The sequence below is a fragment of the Carassius carassius genome, chromosome 43, assembly GCF_963082965.1.
Source record: "Carassius carassius chromosome 43, fCarCar2.1, whole genome shotgun sequence".
NCBI lineage: Eukaryota > Metazoa > Chordata > Actinopteri > Cypriniformes > Cyprinidae > Carassius > Carassius carassius.
The window spans coordinates 12,588,311-12,601,809 of NC_081797.1; the positions used below are offsets into that span (position 1 = coordinate 12,588,311).

Sequence of the window (13,499 nt, forward strand, 5' to 3'; positions counted from 1 at the left end):
TCCCTTTAATACTTCCATGAGTTTCTTTGTTAATATGAAGTGTAATGGATGTCTGTCTGAAAAATCTTCAGGCGACTGTCTGGAACGGACACTTCAAGTTGATCGTTTATGGCACTCTAAAGTGCATAAAGGATCACAACAATGTCTTTCTCTCTTTCTCTCCCTATCTGAATGGACCGTGACATTTAATCGGACCATCCACACATCAATATTTATACCTGGCAGTCACAGGAGCAGTAAACACCTCTAGCTGCCACCGTCAAGAAGGAGGCGAATGAATGAACTGCATGAGAGGGAGGGAAAATGAGCAAATCGCAGTGAGATGGAGGGATTTAGTGAGTGATGGGGTGATAGATTTCATGATTGATTGGACAGAGGAACGGTTAGATGGCTATAAGGATGGATGACCTGATGGATATGGTTGTTAAGAATGTAGTTTGCAATTTGTGTCTGCCCATTTCCTGCTCAAATCCAGCCCATTTCCAGTCAAGTGTCCTTCTGCCATCTGATGAACACGCTGTCGACTCTACATCCAATTATCGTCCCGCAGTGACACACACACACACACTCGCACATTTATTTACAAATAGCCAACTTTTCAATATATGCACTCTTTTCATCGAAGCTGTTGTCCTTGACTAACCCGGACATTTTGGAGATGTGTAAAGAGACTCATTTATTGTAAGCTGTTTACTTGTTTACTCCTGTTGTGAACCAGTGGGCCCCCTGGTGGCACAGCCGTCTGTTGTTAGATGCTATGCTGTTTGTGTGTGTGCATGTGTGTGTATTTGTGTGGGATATCTGGCTCTCTCTGCATGAGCCTGCACTCTCTCCTGAACTTCATTAGCTTGATTAACATTCATGTCCCACCTTCCTTCACCTCGTGCTGTCAGCCACCGACTTCTTAACTAACTTACACACCCCCTAGACCTGAGCACTGGGAGTTTGTCTTGACATTGGTACTGTCTTTCTGCCCACTTCAAGTTAATGTGTACTTTAATACAAATTGACTGGACATTTATAATAATAAGGGGTGAGAATCAAATTTCCTGATTTGATTTTGAATCTCAAACTCTCAATTTGATACATACGCATTCAAAAGTTTCGGGTCAGTAAGGATCTTTTTTTAAAGAATTTAATACATACTTCGATATATTCAGCAAGGATGCATTCAACTGATCAAAAGTGACAGTAAAGACATCTATAATGTCATAAAAGATTTCTATTTCAAATAAAAGCTGTTCTTTATATTAATCAAAGAATCCTGAAAAAGAAAGTAACACATTATCTACAGAGAGCTCAACATTTTCAACATTGATAAAATTAGGAAATGCTTTTTGGGCATCAAATCAACATATTAGAATGATTTCTGAAGGATCATGTGAAGACTGGAGTAATGGTTGATGAAAATTCAGCTTGTTAATGTATATTTTAATATATATTTAAAAAGAAAACTTGTTTTAAATTGTAATAATATTTCACTTACAACAGTTTTTAAAATGTAATTATTCCAAACTTTTGACATGTTGTGTATAATTTAAATAAATAATTAAATAATTATTTAAATAACTTATTTGTTAACTTAAAGTGATGATAACGTGATATGTATTTACTAAAGGATCCATCATACTGATTCAAATGTTTTAATAATTAATTTAAAAGACTCTTAAGAGACATTTGTTCGTAAATTGACCTATACTGTTTTTGATTTACTAAAAGTATTGTGAAGACAGCTCAATGATAAGATGAGTTTCCTTGCCATTATTTCACAAATTTTCAATCCGTTCCTCATATTAAGGTATCATTTGGCTTCAGAACACTTGGAAGTTAGAATACAAGTACCATACAATAAGTCAATTTTTTTTGTCAAATGATACTTTTATGTTGTTTTATGTAATTTTTACAAGATTGACAGCATTTCTCTCCATTGTGTGAAAAAAAAGCATCTTGGACATTCTGCCAAACTGCTTTTTTGTGCTCCAAGAAATTCATACAAATTTGGAGTAAAATTTACATTTTCATGGTGAACTACTTTTTACAGGGATGCCAGTAGGGCTGCTCGATTATGGCAAAAATCATAATCACGATTATTTTAGTCAATATCGTAATCACGAGTATTTAACATGATTATGAGGGGGGCCATATGACCAAAACATTATATGAGTGATTTATTTAAAGATAGTGATAGTCAAATATGTATTTCCTGTAAATAAGGTTGCTATGACATCTACATATTAGAGACCAGCGGGATTTCAAACAAACAAAAAGTCCTCAAAATGATTTAAAATAATTAAACTGACAGTAATAAAAAAAGCAAAGGACAAATACACTAGCATAAAAAGATACAAATGAAACAAACTGCGCTTTAATGGCTTTTTTATGCAAGTCTCAAGCAGTATGATTATTTCATTTATTCATTATACTATTTATTATTAATATTTAATTTTAGTGGTTCTAGTTTTGTATTTATTGCAGTTTATATGAAAAGGTTCATGTAGTGTGGTACAGCCTACTACAGAAATGAATAATCAAATGTAATATAAAACATAGCCCGCTGTCACTTTAAGAGCCGCACGGATCCAAATTACAAGCGTATTTTTATTCTCAACTCTTTACTTTCATTTATTACATGACTGATGAAAATACATCATATGAATAATCACCAAGCGCAGCATTTTTGCATGTATTTGACCGTTTAGGCGTGCACCTTGAGCTAAAAGATGACTTTACATGTCCGTGTTCTGTTCCATCTCTGAGCGCATATCTCTTCCTGAGGAGCTGCGCAAGTTCTCTTTCACGCTTTTAAAAACATGAATAAATATACTTCGATAAATCAAGCACGTCCTATTTTGCAAATGCGAAGCGCTGCAAATGGGTGCGGTATGGGGTGCAATAATCGTTTTCTCTCGATAATTGTGTTTTCATAATCGTTGGAGACCAAAATCGAAATCAAACCATTTTTCGATTAATAGCACAGCCCTACATGCCAGTAAAAAAACTTTGACAAACCAGTGGTTTTCGAATCCTTAACAGGCAGGCAAAGCTGAAAGTTTAATGAAACCTTCATTACACTGAATCACCTTCAGCCCTCCCCATGACCTCTCCTGACAATTTTGTCTTCTTCTTTCTTCCAACAGGTTGACTACACAGCAATATTTTATTTACTAGGTTGTGCATGATTTACACTCAAATTTGTTTACAGACAACAGCTGTAGGGTCATAGGCCATATCCTTACTCTGGTTTCTTTTTCCAAAAAAATACCCCATTTTTATTTACACCAATGTGGCCACTAGATATAAAACTGCTTTCCCCTAATTATCTATGGTATACATTCTCCTGGTGACTTCCATTAATTTGTTATATGCATCCAGAATGCATACAGCATGTATAAGGCACAGTGGAGTCTCATGAAGGACGAGACAGTCGACACACTGAAACACAACATGAGTTGAGAACTCCAGACCATGACCCCGACCAAGATATGTGCACAAAACAAATCCACATCTCCAACAGAAAAGGTGTTGTGTTGTATGTGAAAAACGTTCCAAAAATTAAACATGGTACCAGTAAAAAAAAAAGTTAATAATATATATTTTTTTTACATTTAGGCAAATGGTCGATTTTCTCATTTGAAAACTGGATGGTCAGTATGTATGATTAAAACCGAGTCCTTTAAAATCCAATACACATCAACCTCCACATATAACCCCTAGCTTTTGATTTTATGAGTCTTGAGAGCTACAATTGTTCCCAGAGGACGAAATCTCCGCACCACCTTTTGTTTGCATGGATCAATTTTAATAAGTAATGAAAATGGATTATTCCATGATTGAAATCTACATCGCGCCACAAATAAGATGAGACTGAAGACTACTCTTGACCAGGGTGAGAGAACTGCATTTCTATGGCTGAGAAAGGGGCTGGTTTCTACTGACCTTGAGGCGTTTCATAAGGAAACAGTGAAATCTGGGCTGCAGCGTTGCAAAGCTATTCTATATTAAAGCCAAAATCCTTTGCCTTCCCAATGAATGTCACAGCAGTAAAATGAAATCTTAAGCAACTTCCTTCTCTGTCTTGTAATGATATTGCACAGGATATTGCTGCATGCAGAGACACAAGGATTATTGTGTAGCGAGGTCTGCCGAGGATGTTTTCTGTGAATCACAGTGAGCTGAATATCAAGGGTCCAAAGTTCTTGTTTTCCCAAAACATAAGACCAAAATAATGTAGACCTGAAAAATCTCCTGTCAAGAAAAACAAACAATAGCATCTGCTACTGTCCTCTGAACACTATTGGGAAACCTTAATGCTGCAAAAAAAGAATCAATGAGCGAAGAAATATCTTTTTGTTATTATTATCATTCAGTCTTTTTAAACTATGAATTATATTTAACATCAATTTAGGATCGTTAATAAAAATAAGCATTCAAATTATACACAGCAAAATGTATTGCTGTGGACTGCAGGACAATATGAAAATAAATCAAACAAAATATTGATCATTTGTATCTTTCTTTTAAATGCTTTACTTATCTGTTGCTTAATGTATTGTCTTCAAATATCTTCATCTGGGGTTTTTAATCAGCAAATATTAACATATGTGATTAATGTGGTTAAATAATCAGCATATCATTTTTAATCAGCTGACAGACCTGATATAATAGTTTAACATTTGCCAGTTTTTCAATAGAAGACTGATTCAGCATCTAAAACTGGTTCAGTGCAAGGTCAATCCAACTTGAGTCCTTATTCATTTATGGTTTTTACAGTTAATTAAGACCATGCAAGATTGATCCAAATGGGGTATTAGATTATGGCACAAAAAACCGAACAGTCACTTGGAAGAGATGCAATAGAGTGAAATCTTCATGCAGTAAATGAAGCCTTTATTTTGGCTGTACCAGACCTATTCAGTGGGGCGCAATTCAATCTGTGCATTTAAGCAGAACTTTGCTGACAACACGACTACCAACTGCTGACCTGTCATTTATAATTTGGTTTTAGGCAACACTTTATGTATCTTTATCATTTCTAAGCCCTCATGATATGTACTAACTGGAAATATGGAAAATGCCTGCCTAAACTTCCTTCCTAAACATAAAAATGTGCAGCTTCGGGATTTATTTCTGTTCTGAAAGATCTCCGCTTTTATTCATGTAAAAAATAAAAAAATAAAATAAAAAAATAAAAGATTTTGAGTCAAAACAATAAGTGATCTAAAAAGAAATAATAGCCAAAAAGCCATAATAATTGGGAATAATCTGCGTCTTTATATATTTTTCGAACAGAAAGAGAGATGCTGGTTGTTAAACATCTTCAGTATTTGTAGAAAAGTGAGAGAGATGAAGTCGTAACCCAACACTAATGATCTGCCTACTGTTGTCCTCACAGAGACACTCTTCATAAATCAGACATCAGTTCTATGACACCATCTCATAAAACACCCCCGCTGTACATGTGCATGTGTGTGAATTCGGCCTCCGGCTTGTGAGTTTACTATATTAATAAAAATGATTTATGTGTTAAACGAGAGTATTTTAAGGAGGAGAAGCCCATTTTAAATGATTAAATTAACCTCATTTTTAGAGTTTAGGGGAATTCAGTAATGTCAATGTCAGGGTGTGTTCAAGCTGTAAATAGCATATTTAACTGACAGAACAGATTTAAATCACAGACGTAACAGATCATTAAAAGATATTTTTTTAGCTTTTCTGTAGGCTACTGTACATAACTTTACTTTACACATATACACAGTTTAATACATGTTACGCTGGATGTTGTGCAATGTAGGCTATGACAATTTGATATGTTATAGAAAATATCTGAACAACGTGAAGATCATCACCCAATATATCAAAATGATAATAGTGTTTTCATCCATCTGATTTTTTTTTTGTCCTTTTGGCTATTTTTACACGGAATGTTGGCAGATCTTCACACAAAGCCTTTAAATACATAAAAGTGATGCATCATGCCACATCCTTTATTCATTTATTAAAGACAGTTATATAACACCCAGTGCCCCATTCACACCTTTTGCATAATTGAGAACTTTTTGAAAACTGAAAAGCAATGAAAGAAGCACCAACATTTTGTGGCCATTTTATGACAAGATTGTATCAATATAATAACAAATTCGACATAAAACAAACAAACAACCAAAAAAAAGATACCTGACCTCATATAATGTTAAAAAAGTGCACAAATGCATAAATTCAGATGGGGCCAAATACTTTTTCGCAACATAGAAGGTACATTGTTGCATCCAAATTTATATTCACATTCATTCAAGTTTTTAAAAGTTACCCAAGTTTAAAACTATTGTACTATTGTATTATCACATCCTAGGTGTTGAATAGTAAGACTTTATTCTTTCACATCAGATGATCGGGTTAGACAATATTATATTTTCTGCATCATTAGAAGTCTTCGTGAGACATTTTTAAAGGAAAAGTTCACCCAAAAATGAAACTTTGCTTAAAAATGTGCTTGCCCTCAGACCAGTCAAGATGTAAATGTTTGTTTTTAACTTCAAACTGTTGCTTCCAGCTAAAATGCAAGTCGTCTATCAATAATATTACTTTCTCTAGTGAAAAAGTCATCTTGTCTGAATCAGAAGAGAAATATGCACATATCAAGAACCGTTTACAAGTGAAAGCTGTCCAAAACAGTCCTAATCAAATATTGTATGTTGATGGATTTTGATGAACAGGAGAAGGACTTTTTCACAGGAGTTATTGGTGTAACAAACATGAAGAATGTCACTTGTTAATTGATTGAATTACTTGCAGATTATTGTGATGTTTTTAGCAGCTGTTTGGACACTTATTCTCCCATTCAAACCTTTCAGGCTCCAGTTGACTACTGGCCGTTATTTGAATTTGTCATGTGGTACGGTAAGACAGGATGAAGTCCTCTGCACCTGACTTTTGCTGAACTGATGCACTGGTCACTCTGATTGGAAATGAAACGTGGATGCCAACGATTTCAGAAATGGCTTGACCTCTGACTGACATCTCTGTAACCCGAGGCCTTGAGCAGATCTCAGCTGAAATTCAGAGCACATGCTGCCCACACAAGGATTAGAAATCCCCAGGGAATGAACGACAATGAATTCCCAGTAAGGGGATAGAGAGAAAAGAGAATGGAGGAAGGCTGAACACATCCTGCTGGACTCAAGGGGACCGAAAGGACGAATCATGCATAAAATAGCCGCAGCACAAGCAGAGAACAATTCGATTGTTCCATCCCAGTATTACATATTCAATATTATGAAATCCTGAGTCTGAGACATCATGCGGTAATCTTCGAAAAAAAAAAAAATGATTATGATTTTGGTAGTGAAGTCATCAGAAGCATGAATATTTTTCACCTCTCTCGTTGTCTGAATAAAGCAGTGATATTCATCTATCCCAGCAATCTCCAGCTCTATTGTGGGGCAGCTGTTTTCCTAGCCACGGCTGAAACAGGGTCTACACTTGGATGGGTGAAAATAATTAAGTGCTTGTCACGAGAAAGTGGGTTGTGGCATACCACTCTAACACTAGGTCTACAGTAAATTAAATCTGGAAATGCCAAGTATCCAATTTCTTACTGTTGCCATTATGGTCACCCACCCATATCCATTTATCAATTTTACCCGGCGACGCCTCATTGCTGTACATCACACCACCGTCTGCTAGGAATCTTTAAACAGCTTCAGTGCACAAACTTCTCATAGGGAGATGGACTGTGCAGCTCTGAATACAGGGGGATAGACTCAGACACGCAAGAGACACAAACACAAATGCACTTGCGCATGGACAAACACAAATATACGCACCAATGCACATGAACAGACAGAGATAAAATGATCACACATACACTGTATGAAACTGAACACCTGCAACATGGCAGCCTCTGTTTAATACATGTTTCCACATGTGACAAAAAGACAAATTATTCCCTTCCTACTGTTCAGTATTGAGGGTCAAAATCAGTATTTTTGTCATGCATCATGTGAAAAATAAACCTTAAAACAAGATATATTTACTTGATAAGCAAAACTGCACAGAATATATTGTTGTTTGCAGAGTATTCATTTGCATCCAGTTTTTTTCTTTTTACAATGTCAAAATGTCATTTTAAGTATAAATATTAAATCATTAGGGGTGTGACGAGATCTGACTGGTCTCGCGAGAACATGACGACATCCTCGCCCCGACCTTTCAAATATATCTGCATTACACTTGCCCTTTCACCAGTGGTGTTATGTAAGATATTTTATATTCACATCAGGCGAGTGGACGCATGATAAGCCGGAAAATTATGCAGTGTAGTCTTTATCCAGTCATAAAAACTGAATTCATAGGTTAACGCGGAATAGCACGGAATTTGTCAAACTTTGAATTAATCAATCAAAAGTATTTCATTACACTTAAATCTAATCACAATATGTATGTTATCTGTAAATACAAAGCCACAAAAGTTGATTTAAATATGAATCCTGCAAGTTCTGCGTGTCTCTGTTAATGAATGGCGCAGACGCGTGGTTACATTTACTACACATATACTGAAATGCGCTGACGCTCGCGGTGATTTCATCATCTGCTATTTCATTAAATGAGGACTTGAACACATGAACAACATCTCCAGAACTGCTCTGAGAGTCACTTCATAAGAATTTGATCAATTGAGTAAAACTAACATCATATCACTTACACAGAACCTTAAAGATGTTCGCGGCAACCCGTCAAAATAAAAGTCAGGTACTATTTTTCAGTAAAACGTACATAGCCTACTACTACAGTACTTCTACTACAACTAAAATGAAACAAACATTATTATTATTTATTTATTTTAATTAATCACACAACATTTCTTCCATATTTTAATTTTAATAGTAAATCCCCTTTGTTTGCCAAAAAATAAAGCTTTCTTAATTTTCAATAATTAAAAGATAAATGATGAAAATAATGTTTTATGCCTTCATTTGATAACCAGAAAAATGTAAATACACAACACAGAATTTCTGAGGGAAAAAAATTCATAAGGCTACTTTAAGAAAATATACATTTAATAAATAAAGTTGTTTATACGTTCAAATAATTAGAAATGCTAAAACACAGAATTTGGTGACAATAAAAAATATAAATAATATAGTGAGAAAAAATAAAATATTTCATAGTGCCCTTAACATGACATTTTTGTTAAACTTTTAATTAATCGATGTGAAAATGTATACGCTCCATGAATTTAATTAATTAGACATGTTTTTTAATTGACTTTTTTATTTAACTATTAAAAAGGAGTTACAGAACAATTAAAATGGATTGAATTGAATTTTTAGTTTTTCAGTTGAATTACATATTTCATCAATGAGTATTTCTTTAAAATCTCATCTCATCTCCTCTCGGTCTCGTGAACCCAGTCTCTTGTCTCGTCTCGTGGGATACGTGTTTCATCATACCCCTATAAATCTTTTTAAGATTAAAAATATACAGGGTAAGAATAGATCTTTAAGTTACTCCAATGGCAAAGTTTCCTCTAAGCAGTAACCTTATTTATTTTTAACACATAATTTAATAAAGTTTTTTTGTGTGTCTTTTAAAAGAAGTCTCTTATGCTCATCAAGGATGCATTCCGTTTATCAAAAATACAGTAAAACTGTAATATTGTGAAATCTGGTCTTTAATATATTAAAATGTCATTTATTTCTGTGATGCAAAGCTGAATTTTCAGCATCATCACTTGAGTCTTCAGTCTCACATAATCTTTCAGAAATCGTTCTAATGATGATTTGCTGTTCAAGAAACATTTATTACCATTATAAATGTGGAAACGGTTGTGCTGCTTAATGTTTCTGAGGAGAATGTGACACTTTTTTTTCAGGATTGACCCCAAAATTTTAAACAGAAGTGTATATTCTCTGAAAACAAGCTTTAATGTTATAAACGAGCTAAATTTGTTGTTTTAAGCATAATTAGAAGTTTTTCTAAAATGTAAATCAAAATATTTATTATTAAAATTCTATTTGCAGTGCAAAAGTACAGCATTGGGGCTATTTTCTTAAAATAAAAAAGGCTGAGATATTGGCAAAAGTGTGAAATGCGACTTTATGTTGTAATGCAGTTAAGGAGACAGAGAGCTGACTGCTTTATGAATCTTTTTATTGTAATGCATATCTATAAAATGGCATGATTACAGATTAAAAGGTTGAGATATATCACATTTATGAGTCTTTGTACTCTCACTGAACTGAAATTCTAGCTGGGTTAACAATGAGATTCAGACCAGGGCACTGCTTTATAGCTTCAATGAATCTGGCATAAATAACCTTTCAGAGCTATTTTAAGAGTTTAAAGTGGCAAAGACAGCCATGTAGAGACATCTTCAAAATTCTTAAAGGGAGATATGACAGAGTCCTTTGCTTTCTTCTTTAAATAATTTCCTTTCATTTAGCGAGACAAGACAAGTGATGTGCAAGGATGCTCCTTTCATCTAATTAGAGTAACGACCATTAGTTAGTGAAAAATGACACCAAATTGTCACAACTTTTTGAAAGTTTACTGTCTTATTTGAAAGATTACAGTCTTTATGGAGTCAGAAGCCTCGATAATGATGTGGGGGGGGAATATGTATTGGTCACGTGTTTACCATCAAATGAGAGCAAGCATATCTTTTTTCTTCTTCAATTTAATTAGTGAAATCATTGACTGCAACACTCTTCTGCTGGATCCATTTATCCACAGTAATTTAAAATATGACATTTAGCTGACATTTATTTCTGGCTGCTGAGTCTTAAGCAAGTCTGCATGCAACAAATTAATTAACGGTAGGGGACAATATGACAGGATTTTACACATTTAGAATACATGTTGAATTTTCAAAGAGTTGTCAGTGACATAAAACCAAAGATCATACACTGACAGCACTTCCAGGGGAAATTTTAAAATTTTGCACATTATTGCACATGCTGTCTGCGTTGTTGTAGCACAGATTCACTAAAGTAAGTAGTATTATCTTTCTTTTCAGTGAAAACATACCCATAATAATAATAGTAACTAGGAGTGGAACGGTTTGTGGGAAAAAAATCTAACCATAACGGTTCTCCAAACACGTATTGTTTTTCCGAAAACATAGCACATAATAGTAACAAATAATAATAATAATAGTAACAACATCAATAGTTATACTTGTTATCAATAATATCGATATTAATATTGACATTAATATTAACCCTCTGGTATTGTTTTGGTTATTTAGGAGTCACACTCGTGTTGTTCATGGTCAAAACAGACTGGAAATCTTAATTTTATTAAATGAAAGCATCTTTCGTTTTAATAATGTTTTATATATATATATATATTTTTGTTATTTTGAGGGCATTCGTGTTACTAAACATTATCACACGGCTCTGTGGAACACTTGATTCTGATTGGTCAGTCGTGACATTCTGAGGTATGTTATCCCTCGATAACAACCAGTAAAAGCTAATAACACCGGCTCATCCGGGTAACAGCAGTCGGCGCTGTACTCTTGCTTGAACTATTTGTTTCTTGGTGGAAGCTTTGGGTTTATTTAGCTAATAAAATATAAAAACTCGATTCTAAATGGTGTACAATTATTTATTAATAATATTAATTATTAATTATTTCACCCTGGTATTGCGGACTCACTTTCGTTTTATTCAAATGCAGCTGCTGCCATTTTGCTACGATTGTTTTGTATGCTGTAATAGATTATAAAAGAGCTAACAAATTGGTATGGTTTCAAAATATTTTCGTCTTAATTCTTATTATTTCTGTGGTGAAATGTTGTGTAATACGTGGTTTGACTGCACCGTTTCCCTTAAATGTCCGTCTAGTTTGAATTTGCCGCTTGCTCGCAACTGCTGTCTTCACAGAAGCTTTGCGTTCAAATATTTCAACTCAAATCAATATTTCGCGTCTAATTATTTACTTATGTGGCAAGCAGCCATGTAATAAGTAGGATAATGTACATCCAGTCCGCTTCGCGTCGGGGTCCTGATCACCATGTTGGGGTTTATTCTGAGAGAACAACCAGCTGGATGTACATTATCCCTTACATATTCAAATCTAAATTAAGGAACATTTACTTCTATATAAAATATTTTTAAATGATTAAAAAAAACAACAACACATTAACAACAATTAATGTAGTATTTTTTTTTATAAAAATAAAAAAAAATGTCTAATATGACAACAGAGATTAATATTTGGATGTATTCTGAGAAAAGCAACAGTTACTTAGTTTAAAAATGATTAAAAATGTTCAAACTGAATTGTGGGATCAGTCAATAAAAAACAGGGTTTTGTACTGAAATGCTTCATGCTAATTTTGGAACAACTGTGCCAATTTTCTTTTTAAATATATATATTTTTATATGACAGCTTGTTCATAAAATGTCTATAAAAGTATCCCTATAGAAAACTTGAAACATACAGTATTGCGCAAAAGTCTTAGGCCACTAAAATGGTTTAAGTCAGTTATTTCTATCTTTTGCTGTAGTGTGTCAGTAGGAAATACCAGTTTACATTTCTGAACACTATAATTGTAGTAATCCAGTGAGACTTTGGTTTGCACAAGGAGTCTGACAGCAGCCAGTGCTCCACACAGAGATCTGATCTCACCATCATCAGTCTGTCTGGAATAACATGAAGAAACAGAACAAATTGAGACAGACTCAATCCAGAAGAACTGTGGCAATGTCGCGAAATGCTTCGAGAAACCTACCTGCAAAGCTACCTGAAAAACAATGCGCAACTGCAGCTAGGACAAAAGCTTTTTTTAACATATATTGTGTTCACACCAAATGTTGATTTAATTTAGTTAATTAATAAAATCTATTTATGGCATTATTTTGACGGCATCCTCACTTTACAGCATTTTTACACAAGTGCCTAAAACTTTGCACAGTACTGTAGCTTTGGAGGTAGGTTTCTTGAAGCGTTTTGGAGACATTGGGCCCTATCATACACCCGGCGCAATGCGATGCAAGGCGCAGTACAAGTGTGTTTGCTAGTTTCAGTCCAGTGCCATTTGCATTTTCCCGTCCAGCGCCACCTCGTTTAATTATCAAATGCATTTGCGCCTATTTGTGCGCCCATGGCCGTGCTGGTCTAAAAAAGAGGTGTGTTTAGGCGCATTGCTGGCACATTGCTATTTTAAGGAGCTGAAAATAGACTGCACCATAGACCAACTCAAACCTGGTCTAAAGTCTAAAGTCAATGGCGCAATATTTATTTTATTTAAAGAGCGCTTTGGTAGAAAATGCGCCTCTGGGCGGGTCCACAGTGCGTTTTGACTTTGCTTATTACACACAGGGATGCGCATCACACAAGCATGCCAAATATTAAAAACAAAAGTATTACAGTGTAAAAGAATATTATTGTCTAGGCTACATAAATATAAAAATTTAATGATGGATAGTCATTGCGTGTATTAGAATAAGGCTACCTATTTGCAATTCAGCCTATTACTAATAATGATGAATGAA

The 13,499-nt window shown here is 34.5% G+C and overlaps 1 protein-coding gene across 1 annotated transcript in view; it reads right to left on the reverse strand.

The window, feature by feature from the left end:
- Nucleotides 1–13,499, reverse strand: part of si:ch211-269c21.2 (carbohydrate sulfotransferase 8) — a 42,070-nt gene that overhangs the window by 11,801 nt on the left and 16,770 nt on the right. The gene's annotated exons all lie outside the window — the stretch shown is intronic.